General features: G+C 37.2%; 1 pseudogene; it reads left to right on the top strand.

Moving 5' to 3' along the window:
* Positions 1-731: 731 nt before the first annotated feature.
* The window catches only part of LOC110020742, a 31,579-nt pseudogene continuing 13,280 nt past the window's right edge, over positions 732-19,030 (top strand).

Genomic DNA, 19,030 nt, shown 5'->3' with positions numbered 1-19,030 from the left:
AATCACCCAAAGCTTTAATATTTCATTCCAACTACTTCATTTCAGTCACTCAGGCGCAGGCCGCTCGCACTCCGTCTCATTCTTAGGGTTTTGCGTCTTTATTCGCCTTCCTACGTCGTCGTCATCTCATCGGTACACAATTGAACCCCACCCGCCATGTTCCTTTCCAGCAACACCCCCTCCAGCTGAAAATCACCATTCCCCCTACCAGCCTTCCATCTACAGCCGGTTGGAAACCCTCACCCAGCTTCTTCTGTATTTATCTTACCTACTTTTTCTCATCTTTAGATGGAAGGACGGTAAGAGAAAATGGTGGTTCACAGGTGAAGGGGTTGCTGCTGGAAGGGAAAAATGGCGGGTGGGGTTCGTTTGTGTACCTGTGAGGTGATGGCGACGGAGGAACACGGAAGAAGACTCCAAACGCTACAGATGAGACGAACAACGAGCAACATGCTCCTGAGTGGCCGAAATGAAGGGTCTGAATTTTTTTTTATTTGAATGAAATATTAAAATATTAGGTGGTTAATATGTAATTTTTAAATTTTGAGGTGGATATCAGGAAAAGTCCCTACGGTAATTTAGGTGTATAAGATGTTATATTTAAAATTTTAGGTGACAGGCATGTAAACATTCATTTTAAAAATATAATTAATATGATATAAAAATTTAAGTGATATAAATATAATTATGAAGATATATATATATATATATATTTAACCTACTTTAAATCCAAATATTAGAGTTCACGGACGCAAGATATGGCGACGGATATCGCACAGCTCTCTGAGTCCACCTTCACGATTACCTTCAACGGAACCCATGCTATTTCTACGACCGTCACGGCCTCCGGCGACGAAGTCGACTCCTGGATAAGAGAGATCCTCCGCCTCTCTCATCTCATCGTCGGCATCGACGTCGAGTGGCGGCCCTCCCCTCTTTTTCTCGCCATCAATACCCTACTGCCTTACTCCAGCTCTGCGCTGGCCATCACTGCCTCATCTTCCAACTTCTCCACGCTGACTACATTCCCGAATCCCTCAAACAATTCCTTTCAGACCCAAGATTCACTTTCGTTGGAGTCGGAATCGAGGGCGATGTCGAGCGCCTCGTTGAAGAGAAGGACTTGTCGGTACACAACGCTGTCGATCTCCGGGAACTTGCGGCGGAAAAGATGGGGCGTAGGGAGATGAGACAGAAGGGTCTTGCCGCGCTTGCGATGGACGTAATCGGTGTTGAGGTTAGTAAGCCGAGCCGCGTGAGGATGAGCCGTTGGGATCAATTGATTCTTTCAATGGAGCAGATCAAGTATTCCTGCCTTGATGCCTTCCTCTCCTTCGAGATCGGGAGGAGGCTTTATGATGGAGTTTTCTTATAAATTGGTTTTTGGCTTCTTGATCAGCAATTTAAGGTAAACGGATGCACTCTTGTACCGATTTAAGTAATATTGAAGTTCTTTTTTTAACCTCTCAAGACAGTTAGATTTAGGGTATTGATCTGAAGTTTGATGTTGATTTTGGCGGGTCTCGGATGACTTTTTCTGTTACTCTTTTTAATATTTAAGGCAGTGTTCTCTTTGTGACATCCAATCATGAAAATATTAGATCATCCATCTGTTAGTCTGACTGTTAAAGGATTTAGAGCGGGCTTGAACTAGGATTTAAGCTAAATCCTGCTAGACGCTCACTCTTGAAAACTCAAATCCCCTAATTTACTATAACTTGATTTAGCTCAATTTCGGTTTAAATCCCGGATTTCGTAAATCCTACTATTTGTGGATTTAGGAAATCCTGAAGTGCGTGAATAGAAAAACAGGCTCGCACGAACAGAAAGAATGCTCAACTTTCTCAATGGCCTTGATTAGGAGCGGAGTGGAAGGAGGAGAAAGATGGGAGTTTTGGTAGTCTTTGCACGCCGTGATTCTGTCATTGCCTTCCCAACTAGCTCTAATGGTGACTGTATCGTGAGGGTTCGGTCAGGGCGAAGCTGGTTGAGGGGGGAGGGATGTAGGCCAGGGTTTTGGGTGGGAGAGGAAAAGGGGAAGGGGAAGGGGAAGGGGAAGGGGAGGGGAAAGATAGCTTTGTTATGTTAATTTAATTTTATTGATATTAATTTTAGTAAATTAATTGATTAATAAGTAATAATTAATTGATATATGATCATATTATTATAATTAGATAAATTTATATATAATTATTTAATAATTAATCTATAAAAATAAATTTTATATTTAAATTTAAATAATTGTTAATTAGTTTAATAAATTATTGATTAAAAATGTTAAACTATTTCTTAATAAATAATTAGTTTAACAAAATTTTCATTAATAATTAATTAGTTTAGTAAATAATTAATTATTGACTACCATTATTAGGAATAAAAATAAAAAAGAATTAGATTTAATAATTAATTTCTTAGTAATGAAATAATCAAACTTTAGTTACATTGATGTATTTTAACAGGCCTAACAAAATTTTAAATTATGGCATAAGTTGCCAAAAATTTTACAAGTGATACACAACAAACAAATTTTCAATGTTCAACACGAATCTTGAGACATGACGTATCTCGAGATAAATTTTTTAGCAAGAAAAAATCAAACTTTGATAAAAAATCATTCAGAAGTTTGATTCCAATAAAGCAATAGTCAAACTGACCTACTCAACGAGATGGACCCAACGGTACTAGAATCGGGCTAATCTGAGTTGAATCAAACGCATATCAAGCTAATTAATCACTTTTGAAAGCTTTTCAGACATAATTGGAAGGTCAAACAGATGTCAAATATGATATATTTATCGAGCATGTTGGCGAGATGAATCCAACGAGCTCAAGATTGCTTAAGGCAATCAAATGTCTATCAAATGTTGTCTGATTAAGGGCAATAAAGAGTGTTTTAGATTTCTGTTTTATTTGCAATTTTAACTCTATAAATAAAGTCTTAAACCTCTTATGAAGGACCTGAAACTTGGGGTAAGAGAAAGTTCAGAACCACAGAAAAGGGAGCTGCAACCTTGCATCCTGGACTGCAGATTGGACCAACTCTGCTTGCTGCTGCTGCCTCAGGCAGCCTTCACCACCTCCTTGTCTGGCTGTCGCCGGCGCCGCCTCAGGCCGCTGCTTCTTCCGGTCATCGTCGCTTTTGGTAGCCGCCTCCAACGTCTCAGACCGCCATCGCCGTCTCGGGCCACCTTTGCCGCCGCCTATTCCAGCCGCCTCCTCGGTCCGTTGCTTCTTCTAGTCAGCACTGCTTCCAGCCACCTTAGCTGCCTTTGTCACCGCCTCGAGTTGCTGCTTCTTTTGGAGCCACCTCAAGTCACTGTTCTTCCAATCACCTCCGCTTTCGACCGTCATCGCCGCCTCAGGCCGCCTTTGTCGCTGCCTCTTCCGACCACGGCCTCAGGTCCGCCGCTTCTTTTGGTGCTTCCTCGGTCCGCCTCTTCTTTCATGGTGGATCTTTGTTATTGATTAAAATATTTAACAAAACAGCTGAATCCATTTCCATCATTACAAATCTCCACTTCATTTTGATAGCCACATGTAAAGCCAACCAGATAGCATGTAACTCTGCTGATATAGCAAAAACAACAGTACAAGGTGAGCAGAAAAAAAACAAAAGTTTACCAGTGTGAGTTATGTAGACTCCCCCAACACCAGCACATTTATTTTTCCAACTACCATCTGTGTTTGCCTTAATCCAAAGAAAGGCAGGTTGTTTACACCACACGAGAAAATTTACCCAGATTTTTATGAGATGTATCATTTCCCAGCTTACTATTCTAGCCAGCCAAAAACGTGGCTTACATTTATGATAAGCAACAATCTTATGAAGATAAGACAGTATTGGAGACCACCCTATCCTGTTTGATGCATAATTCCTCATGTTTAAAGGTGTTTCTGGCTAACCAGATAAACCAAATGCAAATAAAAGGAATTAAGTTAAAGATATGTAGTTTATAATTAGAGTTTTGCAGTGTTCCCTGCAATGCCTCAAATCCACCGAGCCAAAAGATGGAGTTGGGATAGCAGCCTGATCCCCCAAAGTTTTTCAGATGTTAATAGAATTGACACACTTGAAGAAAACATGATTTACACTTTCCCCCTCAGCTTTGCAAAGCAGACATTGGGAGGAGATCCTTTCCACCACCTCCCAAGAATGTAACTTGAAGTAGATAGTTTTAGTGATTGAGCAAGTCAGGTCCTCGCTAGTCAGGAGTTTATCCTTAACAACCTTATTAAAAGGAATCTTGGAGATGGAGGTAGCTCTATCTTTCCCAATCATCCATATTCCATTCCTCATCTAAGTAAAAATCAGCCGCTGATAAATGCTTTTCGTCCTGAGAGAAAAGATTGTCAAATCATCACCTTGCCACTTGTCATACCAGAATTATAAGCTACCTTCTCCAAGCTTCCAAAAAATAAAATCCTCTGCAATGTTCCTGATTTTAAGCATGCCCCTTCCAAGTTTTAGAATCACTAATCTTAGATTGTACTTCCAGTGGATGATGATATTTACAGTATTTGGTTTGCATGTATTTGGCCCATAATGATTCCAAATTTCTAAATTCAATCCATAGAAGGACAGAGTTCACCTCAGCTAGGTGTTTTAAAAGCCTAAAACCAAGGCAACAAGTTTTGATTGGCTTACACAACACCTTCCAACTAGACCAGATTTTATTTTTATGTTCCCAAGACCTCAGAAATTTATTAAAGAGCCTTTCAAGTAACACTTGTGTACTCGATTTAATTCTAAGCACCTGCAAAGCATATAAAGGTATAAACGCTAACACACTTTTCAACAAAGTAATCCTCCCCCCCCAAAGGATAAAGAGGAATTGGTCCAATCTTCTATTCTGTTTTTGATTTTATCCACTACATCATCAAATTGTAATTGCTTTCCCTTGCCCTTAAGAAAATTAACCCCCAAATACTTTAAAGGGGGTTCAACAATGTTAAAACCAGTGTAATCATGAGTCTAGATTTGCAGAGAGTTGCTCACATACTACCCAAAGTATAGATGACATCTATATTTATTAAAAACTATCCCTGATGTCTCGTGAAAGGAATGGAGCAGTTGATAGATCTTTTTGATAGAATATTTAGTGACATTAGCAACATAGGCCAAATGACTAATCCTCATTTTTGCCTTATTTTTGTATTGAGTAGAGGAATGTGTCGTCTGCAAAGAATTAATTAGTCTAGAGAAATAATCAAATACTAGAATGAATTTAGTAGAAGAAAGAGGATCTCCTTGCTTGATTCCTCTGCCAGAAGAAAAAAAATCATGAGCTTGCCCATTGATCAAAACCTGGTAGAAGTTCCCTTCCATCCAGCCTTTACTGAAGTTGCAAAATGTAGGATTGAAACCCCTAAATTTGAGGACAGCAAATATAAATTCCCAACTAATGGTATCATAAGTTTTTTTTTCTTCTTAAATCCAGCTTAAGTATTAGATCCCTTCCTACATCTTAAATCAAGCTCACATTTCAATTCGTAAGCCAACAAAATATTATCTGTTGTACCCCTCCCATGAATGAAAGTTGATTAATTAGGGCTGATTAATGTAGGTAAGTGTGGTATTAGCCTGTCAACCATAATCTTGCTAATGACTTTTGAGATCACAAATGTCAAGCAAATTGGTCTAAAATGGTCCCACTTTGCCTTCTCATTATTTTTGGGGATGAGCACAATCGAAGAGGTAGTAAAATATTTGCACATAGGAGTTTTCCCATTGTAACATTGATCAACATCAATTAACTCCTTTTTAGCCACCTCCCAACAAGTTTTGTAGAATTCAACAGAGAAATCACAGGACCTGCAGCTTTATTACTATTGATATCATTAAAAGCCTTCCAAAATATAGCTTCAGAAGGAATATTCACCAGTTGTAAAGAGGCAGTAAATTGCTTAGACTCCCAAGTAATGTTTTCACAAGGTGTTGGAAGGTTGCCTGCTTTAGCAAACAAAAGTTTAAAATAGCAAATCCCATTTGTAATGATATCATCCTAGTCTGTTAGCCAAATCCTATTGTTATCTTGAATTTGCAAAATAGCATTGATTCTCCATATGTTTTTTATGCAAGCATGAAAGTATCTAGTATTCTTATCATTCTCCAAAAAATGTACTTTCCCAACCATTTGCTTGAGATAATCTTCCTCACACTTGATGGCCTTGTTTAAATTTTTATAAGCAGCTGCCAAATCATTTGAAAAAAGATCATTGCAAAAGTCCAAATTTACCAGCCTAAGAACTTCTTCAGCCTTCCTGATTTGGAGATTGAGGTCTCCAAAACTATGCCAGTTCCAGCTTTTCGAAGCAGCTGCCACCTTCTTAAATAATTTCTAGAGCTTTTCCCAAGGGTTACCTCCCTCCTCAATGTGCCAATTCCTCCTAACACAATCAGAAAAGTCCTCATGATTAGTCCACATATTGAGAAAATGAAAAGGACAGAATGTAGGCTTATTAGTGATAGAAATGCTGAGAAGAAGATGTATGTGATCAGACCCCAAATTGGATAGATGATAAAATTTTGTAGTTGGATAATTGCTTAGTCAACATTGATTAGCAAAAATACGATCCAACCTCTCAAAGATCCTACCTCTTCTTCAAGTGTAGCAAGCGCCAACAAAGCCAATATCAAAAAGAGAAGCATCATTGAATTTAGACTTCAGATTGGAGTTAGGTCTCCTTCCTCCCTGTTTCTCCTTGTGGCAGGTAATCATGTAGAAATCTCCCACAACAAGACAATTATCAATCATAGAATTGCCCAAAGTGACCAATTTATCCCATAGATCCAACCTTAATTGGTGATTGCAGCTGGCATAAATTATAATAGCCCATCCTTTGCAAGATTTCATATCAAAGGAGATGTGCAAAAATTGACGATCATCTATAGCAATGTTGAAGGTAATTTACTTCCTCCAAAACAACCAAATTTTATTGGTAATATTTGATACAAAATTGTATTACTAAATCTCTTAATGATTCTTTGTTTTTTTATGCTCACCAAAGGTTCTAAGATAGCAAAAATCTAGATTTTGTGTGATCTGACCAATTACTTTAATTTATTAAGGGAGTTAAGGTCGGTCACCCCCCTTGATGTTTCAAATAAGCATGTTAATTTTAGTGAGAGTGAAGACTCCTAGTCAACCTAGCAAGTCCCCGTCATAATAAGATTTAAGGATTTTTATGAATGAGATTACCTTGCTTCTTGTTCCCGAGTTCTATTTTACATTTCCTCTTCCTTCTTGACTTCTGGACAAACCATTAATCCTCTAATGAAGTTCTTTCAGCTTCTAAATTCTCCTCTGAAGGAAAGGGGATGTCACATAAGCCTTAAAAATGATTCTCATTCCCTGCATCAGTATCCACAACCTGTGTCTCCTCATTGTAGTGTTGAAGTATTGGTGCTTCAGTTTCAGTATCAGCAGGTGCTTTATTTGTTCTTGAATAAAAAATAGCCACAACACTTGTGCTTTGATTAACATGCCTTTTGTCAATCCACCTCATTTTGTTCAAGCTGCCAACTGTCTTGATCCTTATTGTAATCATCAACATGTATAGGGTCATTCTCTTTAATTAGATTCACTTCTTGCATTTCCCTAGGGGGATCCTCAGCTTCAAAAGGGTTAAGGGAGGTTTTTTAAACTCTGGATGCAATCTGTAACAGTTCTCCAACAAGTATCCAAATATATGACAATTTGAACAATAGTGAGGATTCTGTACAACCACAACCTTTTGTCAGTAGCCGTTATGAGCAGAACCAATACAAACTTCATCAGCAACTGGTTGTGTGATGTCTCTTTCCACCAAAATAGGGGCTGCAGAAGGTCTAGTGAGATTAAAGGTTGGAAGATCCAATTTCATAGGTCTACCAAACATTGCACGTAGAGAAAAGAGTATTTCATAGTTAAACAGATGTTATTTTAAACCAGAGAATTTCAACCAAACAGGCAAAATTGGCGGTTCAGTTAGGGGATCGAAATTAATGGACCACTTTGATAGTTTCATATTTCTGTTATCAATTTTCAAGTATTTTTTGGCAAACAACCCAGCTTAATCTTCTTGACAGCTCAATTGGATAAGGATGTGCCTACCACCTAGGAAGCGAATCTTCCAATCTCCTAACAGTTTCGAACTTTCGAAAAAACTTCTAATCAAGTCCAGCTTAGGATGGTCATAAACAAATTTCCCAACTAGTGCAAACTTACAAACTGATGCAAGCACATTAGATTCGTTCTCAGACAAAAAAATAGCAGGCTTTCCATTCTCTCTGCCAAACTTTCTAACGAAACCATCTCTATTCCTTTCCAAGGCATCATGATAAAATTGCGGGAAAACAAATTTTGTTTGAATCAACATTCAAGTTATTTATGCCTTTACTAACTACCTTAGCAAAGGTTGAAGCCGTCATACCATGGACCACCAGCGAGAAACCCTAACCTCACAAACACCTCCATCTTATAATGCCCAAGAATTCAATGCACTACAAAGCCAAGGCATATTGGACTTTATCATTCTCCATCCTAAAACACCTTAGGCAATAAATGAACATACAAGGTTAAATGCATTGTCAATAGCACAATTGCTCATCTCAAAGTCAACCTCGTTGCACAAGCTTATAAATAGAAGCATGTTCTTGACCACAATTAAAAAATTGACCCAATTGCCAATATGCTCACAATACATCTCCTTACAGTTATCATAACTAATAACTGGCCTGTGTTTCTGCTTGGTGTCTCGAATATATTCCTTCATAATAGCCTCAATGAAAATGTCTTTTCCACTCAAGTGCAGGTGGGACAATTAAAAAAACTCATCATAATGTTCAACTCTTTAAGTAGCTTGTGTTCAATTCGTTCGTCTAGCAAACAAGCGGAACACAATTAGATTTTTTAAACTTTTGTTCGATCATGGGCGGCTTGTTTTGTCTCAATTTAATTAAATAATAAATAAATTCTATGTAAAATTAAAATAGTGATATCTTTGATATGATATCATTAATTTGTATACAACAACAACAACAACAAAACCTTAATCCCACTACGTGGGGTCGGCCTAAAACGAGCTTTCCCCTCTGTTTGTAATGTTTCCCACTACCCAACAACAACAACAACAACAACAACAACAACAAATTAATAATATTTATATCATTAATTTGTATAAATATAAAAAATTAAAATTTAGGTGTTAGATTTGTAAATACATATGAATTGGATGGTATATATATAAAAATCCTTAGAATTTTTATTTAGGTGTTAGATTTGTAAATGCATAAGAATTGAGTGCTATGTATCTAAAACGAGCTTTCCCCTCTTTGCATAGCCTGCAACACCCTAGTCCCCACCTGCCTTGCCCTATGGCAGTGGCATAATTGTCACTGGCATTTATACTTAGGTTTTAGGTATGCAATACACAAGAATAGGGTGGTATGTTTGTAAATATCCCTAGAATTATCCTTACCTAGCCTACGGTTCAAACTCTTAGGGTTTGTTTGGGGCAGCTACGACTTAATAATAACCTCCTACGCAGCGGTTGCCACAGGAAGCTGCTGTACAAATGCTGTTGCGAATAAACTGGTTGTCTGTTTATATGTTGCAGTTTGAAAAAAGTTGTGTTGCAGCTCAAATGATCATTCAACCTCTGTATAGTAATGCCGTTTGCAACAGAACTGTTCATATCAGTACATTCTATGCTTCAAAATCAAATATCCAATACAGAATATTATAAAATAAAGATAGACAGCTTGCTTAACAGTGAGTAGCATGACTATCAAAATTAAAAAAAAAATTATTAAAACAATAATTAAAAATATGATAATATTATTTTTAAAATACAAGCGTAAGCCACGAGCTAAGTCGTTCCCCTGGGATACTCTCCATGCTTAATCACTCTTGACGGTGAAATCTTCCAGCTTATTTGCAAATTGAAAATAATCACAGTTTTTTGTGACTTTCCGTTGGCAACTGTAAAATTATTTCTTGTAGCTATGTGGCTAACGTGAATTTAGCAGAGAACTTTGAAGTTCACAGTAGAAGTACAATCTGCTAGAGATACCGGAAATCCTCGAATTCATCTTTCCTGAAGGCTTAAAAAAATTGATAACAAAAGTAATTAATTAAAGTTTTATGCAGCTGTTAGCTGTGAGGTCTCAGAAAACTTAATATATAAACCAACGAATCTGTCACTACAAGAAGAGCTCTCAGAAAACTTAATATATAAACCAATGAATCTGTCACTACAAGAAGACGGCAAACAATATAAAAAAAATGTACATTGTTGTCTTTAACACATGTAATATCAAACTATTCCACGTAATATTAAACCATGTGTCACATATGTATATCACAAAAAAAAAAAATAAAAAAGAACCTAAAAACCACATCACTAAAAGAAAGAGGAATTTAGTTGTCTACATTTATATTTCACATGTGACACCAACCAATGAAGACATACAAGTCATCTTGAAGAACCCATAAAGTCAAACATCTCATCATGAACCTCTAAAACCCATTAAAAGCAAAAAAAAATTAAATGCAAAAGGAAAAAAAAAATCACATAGAAATTTTGTAAAAAACAAAAACAATAAATATCAATTGCATAAGAAACAAAAATTAACATGAACTGTATAAAATATTGATACATTAAACAATGAATGTCTTCAAAAATCATTACAATTAACAGAAATAAAAACTAACATTCCCTCCGATCACCCTTCAATTATCGCATCTGTAATTCGTTTCCTCAACTTTATCATCTCGCTTGTACCTTCCTCATATTTACTGCAGGTCTCAGAAACATCATTTTCGGTTCGTTACAAAGACTTTCAAGACGATACTCATATGTCTTAGTAGGGACATGTGCATGACCCTCGTTTACATTACGGAAGTCAATGCCTTTGCTGGAAAGATGCCGCTGAATATAATTATGGAGAATCATTCTGACAATCACAATTTGCATCTATTTGGAAAACGGGTAAGATAACATATCGTGAAGTATAACTCATTTTTTGTTCCAAACACCAAAAGTCCTCTTAATGACACCGCATAAATAGAAATGTATTTTGTTAAACATTTCTTTCCTGCCTGGCACGACATTGCTGACTCGCTCAAAGTCAGGTATGTGGTGTCTCGTATCAGCATATAACTTGAGATATCTTCGCTGCAACAGATACCCGCATCGACTAAATAGTATTAACCTGATGTGAATTGAATGATAAGTGTTGAAGGAAAAAAAGAATTAGGAGAGTAGCTCATTCTCAAGCGAACTTTTCGGTGGATGTGGGAAGTTGTATTTATTATTCCGTATTGCAAATTTGAAAATTTGGTTGTTATGTGCACTATTCTCTCAGCTGGCCATAACAAAAGTGAAACCAATGTTGAAGTAGTATATCATCACGACATTCTGCGTCGAGTGCTCATAACAGCCGATGAATGTGATTTTCTCATTATTTGGAACACGTGCATCAACTTGTGTTCTATCGATTGCTCCAATATAATTCTAAAAATATGACGAAGGATTGCGTAATTATGATATTTATATGAAAATTGAATGTAATAAATATGAGAAATTACCTTAAAATATCACATATACCGTGAATCGTGCGAAATCTTTGTGAGTGTTCGTTTGAATGTCAGATCTGTTGGCTTTATGATTTGTGAAAAAAAAAGTGACGAGTGCATTCAAACTTATTTAGAAGTATCCGCAAATCGTTTCGAAAGAGTTGTTGAATTCGCTCGATAAATCATCACATTGATTCATTCTGTGATAATATGTAGATGATTATTGCTAACATCTTTCGTGAAGTTGTTCTGGATGAGCCATGAAGTTCATGATTTCTATGCAGTTCTTCCAACAGATCGGTGAATACTGTCTGTGTCATACGAAAGATTTTGCTAAATTTCATTGGGTGGTCTGCAAGCAACTCTCAACTCATTTGTCACCAATATATGAGAATATCATGGCATCTATATACCAAGAAGGGCATCTATATACGAGTTATAATATTTGTACATCAAGCGTACAATAGCTACAACTCTCATTCTGCGCCTCTCTCGGGTTGCATCTATGCATTGCGACATCGAATTGACTAACAAATAAACATAAATGAATTAACTACAATCATATAAGGTTACAAACAAAACCAATATAAATAAATTACATTACAGATGTAAATAGAAAACATAACGAGGAATGAAAAAGTCTCAAGTGATTTGTCCAAAGCATCATAAAAAATCACAAACAAATAAAAATATCCCAAAAGAATCTAATTAAAAAAAGTATCACTCAAATGCACTGCTCCCATGAAAATAACGTAGGTAAGCTACCCTACGGTCAGCGGGCATCGTTATGAAATCATCTCTGCGAGCCGAATATTCAAGCAACTTCGTAGAGAATAAATACAACGACATATCATCGTAAATTTCTATAATTGCATCTATAATTCGCATAACCTGCTAGACAGAAGCTGCTTGTGATGACCCGGGGTCATTGGTGCATGAAACAACCAACTGTGAGATTTGGCTTCCAAGGAATGCATCTCTCTTTCTTTTTTTTTCAACCTGGGGACGCTTTGACCGACTTGTGGACTCAACTTGATGGAGTTTTGGGCTGGGACCTTCATTACAATCTCCTGTTTGGTCTGCTCCCAAATTTCATAGGAGGCCACAAAACCCCGCCTCATTGGGGGCATATGTATTGTTGGACGTTGCCACGACACCTCCAAACATACCATCCAACTTCTTCTCTAGCTCAGGATCAATTCCACTGTATTTAAGGTTTTTTTGCAACAGGCATCACCTACAAATTCATATAACATGTTGGATTTGTAAATAAATTAAAAATTGACAAAAAATATGAGATATTTTAAAAATGCTCATAGCCAGTCTCTTTACCTACCACTCCTCGGAAGCATCAACCGTTCGCTTTACCCGATCCCACCTCAAGCCCGTTGATCCTCACTTCAATTTCTTCCAGATTTTTCAATAATGTTTTAGTTGATCCTACTTGTTTTTTAACTGCATCTTATCATACTCTTTGTTTATACTTTCCTTAAAATTTCTAATAATATTTTGTTAATTTCATTGTTGAAATATGTGATCGGTTTATTTCCCAGTTCGATCTCGTTGAGGCAAATATCACAAAATATTAATTGTCTCTTTATCCCACATTGCAGATGCAAATATCACAAAATATTAATTGTCTCTTTATCCCACATTGCAGATAAACAGATCTTTTTTGTCTTAACTATTGTATTACTAGTATGAAAAAAATAAATTAATATAAATAGGAATGTCACAATATCACAACTCAAAAAATAGAAAAACCACAATATCATCACCAATGTCCCTCCACACCACACTATAACACCATCTATACATCACCGTTGTCACCACCTTCACACACAAATACCTCCACACACCAACACATCCACAACACCACCACCACCACCCTCACACACCAACATGTCCACACACCAACACCTTAACACAAACACAACCACACTCCAACCACCACCTCCACAACACCATCACCTCTACACATCCACCAACGCATCTTCTATCACAAACACAACCATATACCAACCACCAAAATACCATCACCTCTACACTTCCACCAACACATCTCTAACACAAACACAACCAAATACCAACCACCACCTCCGCAATACCACCTCTTCCATATATTCACCAACAGATCCTCTAACACAAACACCACATACCAAACACCACCTCCACGCCACCACCACCAACACCAACACATCCTCTAATACAAACTTAATCAGACACCAACCACCACTCCGCAACACTACCACCTCCACATAAACCAACGTACACCATCACCGAACATCAAAGGTACAGATAAAGCCCCATTCCATATTTTTCACTTTTAGAATACCCTGAAGTAATGTTAACAACAAATCATATACCCTCATTCAGCCATAACTCAAACTTTCACTCAAACGTCAAAGGTAAAGATAAAACTCCATTCCATATTTTTTACTTTTAGCATACCACATATAGGGCACCCAAACCTTGCTAGCAACAAATTGAACACTCGAAACAAAACATACATTGTACCTGAAACATTGCTGTTAACAAATTCACCATCATCTATCGTTCATTTCTCAAACTCTAACTCAAATATCAAAATTCTTAATAAAATACCAATTCATATTCATAAAATACACATCAACCTAAACATTACTATTAAAAAATCTAACACAAACTTGTATGCATTTCTCAGATTCCTACTCAAATATCCAAACCATACCGAGTAGAGCAAAACATAAATAATCCTTTGGGGTGATATGTATGTAATTATACCAATAAACCAAAACCAACATAACAAATTCATAAACTGAACAGACCAAAATCCAACTAAAACCACAAAACACGGCTTCAAAATCATAAACAAGATCAATCATGGATGCGATATGAAGCATCAAAATCATCAACGGAGCAAATCAAATCGAAAACCACCACACCGAGCAAGCAGAGAAATCAGGGAGAGGAAACTAACAACCAAACCGAAAACCATTGCGCAATAATATTTGCATAATAATAAAGCCATATAATAGATAAGGAAAAGATTACTAGAACAGCGGAGAGAGGTAGAAGAGGGACTACTGCACAGAGATCATAATGTGCACAACCACCAAACTGTGCCGAAGAATATAAGGGACCGGGAAATAGAGAATAGAATGCTCCCCGCAATAACCACCAACCAAAGAAAGGGAAACACAACACAGAACACAGAGTGCACAAAAACATAAAATCAATCGGAAGAAAATAGAGGAGAGGGAGATGTATGTAAGGGTCACCGGAACAACCCCTCCCAACCAACATGAGGCAACTAGAAACAACGCCTAGCCACCGGAGCCACGGATCAAAGGGGATCGAGAGGAGAAATTAGGACAGGCGAGGGAGTTACAAAGGAATAAGAGGGCAGCCGCGGAAATAAAAATCGAAGGAATGCAGGCCACAGGGCCGCACCCGCATTTCGATCGGATTCTATGGAACGCTCTTGCGGGGTTGAACCCGTGACCCGCATTTCGATGGGATTCATCAAACACTCTCATGAACGCGTTTTTCAAAGAGAACAAACCACGGCTCCAGTCCGCACCACACTAAAAACATCGCCCGAGACGGCCGCCTAGTCCCACATCTAGAATTTTAATTTTTTAATGTTCAAAATGCTCTTTAAAAGGATGGTGATGTTGTTATTGTTTCTTTTGAATATATGCATGAGAAATAATAATTATTTTTTTCTTTTTCTTTTGAAAAGTTATAAAATAAAATATCATTTCCCAAAATTTAATAATATTATTTTGATTTATTAAATTCAAAGAAATTTATTTTGAGTCGAACACGAGTTTATTTCAAATAAATGGGTTTGAATTGAGCCAAATGCAAACAGACTACTCATGAGTCATTTCGATATGAGTTAAACACACAAAAAAAAAAAAATTGAATGAGCCAAACATGAACAAGCCATAGGCTTAAATGCGGGTTTCAAGGACCCACATCACTCAAATCATATTTATCCCCATAAAAAGGTGTATATGATCTCAAATAGGTCCCTAAACAAAGGTTCACTACTTTCTTGGACAACTTACATTTGTTTGGTGTGAAATCCAGCACAGTCAACGCCACTTGTGATGTGCAAAACATATCAATTCTAAATCGTCATCTTGGTTTATGTTGATGATATTCTCATCATTAATATTTAAGATTATAAATGAATCGAGTGTTTGACAAGATACCTATGGTTTGGCTTAATTAGAGCTCGCTCGTGATTGTTTTATTAACTAATCGCGCATATCTGAATTATTTTACGGATACTTAGTGTTAAATAAAGAAACTCAAAAGACTTGTTGGTTGATTTACTATGATCATGAATAGTATCATTTAAAACTCTTGAATAAGCTTGCCAAGAAGATCGATTTTTTTTTGAAAAGCCCAAGGGTTGATTTTATTGAAGAAGGGTTGATTTTATTGAAATAGAAATGATACATAAAGGTTGTATGAGAGGGCCCAATAGAGGCATCCTACTCATACAATAACAAGTACAATACTACCCCAACAAAATGATACAGAGAGACTTAATAAATTTAAAACATGCAAAAAAAGGGGAAAAAAACAAGTAGCTATGGACAAGCCAGTTTAATCCTGCCTCTTCCTCTTGTTTTAGGAGCGGAGCCAGATAACAAACTTTGAAGTGTCGTGTTATTGCCATGAGTAACCAAAATATCATTCATTAAGTTTTCAAGTTGGAGTGTGCCTCCAGCCTTCTTCTTCTGCCAAGAAGTGTAAACCTGTCATTCTTCATCTGAAGACTGGCTCATATGATCCTCCGTCTGATTAGATATTCGAACAGCAGTAAAAGAAAAGGTATTCATTGCCACAACGATATGTTCCAGTATATGTGAAGTGTGAATTATCACATCTGCACATGATGCTTCTTGAATAGGAGCTGTGGGGCTATCCTGATTTTTGGTCCGAACATTATCCCTTATAGTATGGTTAGGAGAAGTGTTTCTAGGGGCAGACACCATTTCCTGTCTTGTGGTCAATTCTTCCTCAGGTTGGTTGTCATCAGGTTTGGTGCACTAACAACATGTTGTTGTTTTTGAATATTAGTTCTCAACTGTGGGTGCAATTGTTGCTGTTTTTGAATATTAGTTCTCAACTGTGGGTGCAATCTGAAACATTTCTTTTGCTGGTGTCCAAACATCTTGTAGTGTTTGCAGTAGTGAGGTTTTTGTTCCGTAACAATTTTCTGCCAATAACCATTGTGAGCAGAGCCAAGCCAGACTTCTTCTACATCTGGTAGTGTAATATTTCTTTCAATCAAAATTCTTGCAATAGAGGGCATTGAAAAATGAACTGTAGGTGTGTCTACCTACAAAGGTTTTTAAAGGATAGTCCCAATTGCATATAAGATAGGTAGGTCAAAAAATTGAAGCTTGAGTTCAGGTAATGAGAATAAGATAGCTGCAATTAGGGGTCTTGACTGGGATCAAAATCAGGGGTCCATTTGAGCAATTTCATATGATTGTCCTCGATTGTGATGAATTTCTTTGAGAAAATCCTCGTGTAATCTTCTTCTCTTCGATGCTCAGCTGTATCATAATATGTCTTCTGTCGAAAAGTCCCACCTGCTAAGCCCCAACTAATTTGAAATCTTCAAAAACCTTCTTAATAACCTTCATCTTAGGATGACTTAATTGGAACTTTCCAACTAGTAAACATTTGTATTTTCTCGCACAAGTTGAAATTTCAACTTCAGAGAAGAATAGTGCTGGTTTGCCCGCTTTTTTTCTCTATTTTTTTATGAGATTGCAATCTCTAAATCCTGCAACATAATCATGGTACATCTGCAGAAACATCAGACTATCTGCAAGATTGAAAGGGGAGTTGCGTTTGTGAACCACTGTAGCATCGGCGGGTTTGGCAGGATTATCACCTGCAAGGGCGGCAGTGTAGGAAAGCACCCCTAAGGCCATCTCTAGCTGACGAGAAAGGCCATAGTCTGCGACCAGGGATGAAGGCTGGGACCGGTTTTATTCTCTGTGCGAGGAAATATCGCAGAGTAGGTAGCAGATGAGAACGTTGTTTGCGACCGGGGACGAAGGCTCGGCCGACGCACTCGAACGCAGACGACTACGAAATAGACGACGACTGAGAACGACGTAGTCTGCGTCGCAAACAAGGACGGAGGCTTGGCCAACAACGTGTGAATCTGCGTCTGAAGCCGACGAATCAGTAGCACGACGAGGACGATGGAGTGAAGTCGGAGGTTAACGCCGGGTTTCGTCATCGGGCGAAACCCTAGCAAGCTCGCCGACGAAGGCTCGCCAAGAAGATCGATTAAGACTATATAAAACATGATTAAGGCTTAACGAATGAAGTTAGAAAATGAATCCTCTTGAGAGGTGGCATGTGAACAAGCTTAATTTTATAGTCTTATTTCAATAAGATAAGGTTTGTTTATTAAATATACTCAATTAAAATCTCATTTGTTAAGCTCAACAAGCTTGACTTAATAAGTCTCGATTATGTTTCAAACAAGCTAGATGTTAAAGCTTGTTAGTCACAATAAAGTTGAGCCAAGCTTGAATCAAGTTCAAACAAATATTTGTTAATTATTCTCGAGCTTCAATATTATCACTAAAACTCAAATTTAGCTCGAGTTAAGCTTGAAAATATTTTTTTTTAAGCAAGCTCAAGCTCGAATAACCTCTTACTCGACCTGACTTAATTTGTTTGTAGCATTATTGGTTCCTCACCCTTCACTGTTCGAGTCTTAATTGATGACCTACATAGAACCTTCAATATACACAATCTTGGAATCTTCTCACAGTTCCTCGAAAAACAATCACATTGAATTCTAGATGGAACTCACCTTAATCAAACTCAATATGCCTCCAAAACCCTCTAACGAGCTGGCATGAGCTTGTTTAAACCTCATCATCTTCTTTCAACCTCCCCTTTCAGCAATCAGAACTCTACCGACATCTTGTTGGTTCATTACACTCCTCCTTATTTCTGGGCTCAAAATCTTGTTTGCTATCAAGTGTTTATGCCAATCAATACATCAACCAGTCAACTCTAATTACCAACTCTTTAAAAACAACTTCACTATATCGAGTGAACTACTCAGCTTGGCCTTCTATCTGCAGAGTTCAGCTTCAGCTCAGCCTACTCAAGCTTCGATTGGGCTTATGATCGCCAAAATCACCAATCTTCATGTATAAATTGTGCTTTTGTAGATAAGACACTAATCTCATGGTGTTTTAAGAAACAATCATATAGATACACTACGCGGAGTTGAGAAATATGCTCTCTCCACAATAGCTATGGATCTTGTATAGCTATGTGTCGGTCAACTTTTTTTCGATTAGATTTATTTAAAAAATATGATATATAAAAATAATTTTTGAGATTTAATTTAAATATAAAAGATATATAGTTTGAGTTTTAAAAGTAGTATGTTTTAATTTTTGAAAAATGAGACCAAATGGATCTCATTA

Source organism: Phalaenopsis equestris, unplaced genomic scaffold (assembly GCF_001263595.1).
Source record: "Phalaenopsis equestris unplaced genomic scaffold, ASM126359v1 Scaffold000002, whole genome shotgun sequence".
NCBI lineage: Eukaryota > Viridiplantae > Streptophyta > Magnoliopsida > Asparagales > Orchidaceae > Phalaenopsis > Phalaenopsis equestris.
Note: the sequence above shows the minus strand (reverse complement) of the source record. Positions and strands in the feature narration are given on the sequence as shown.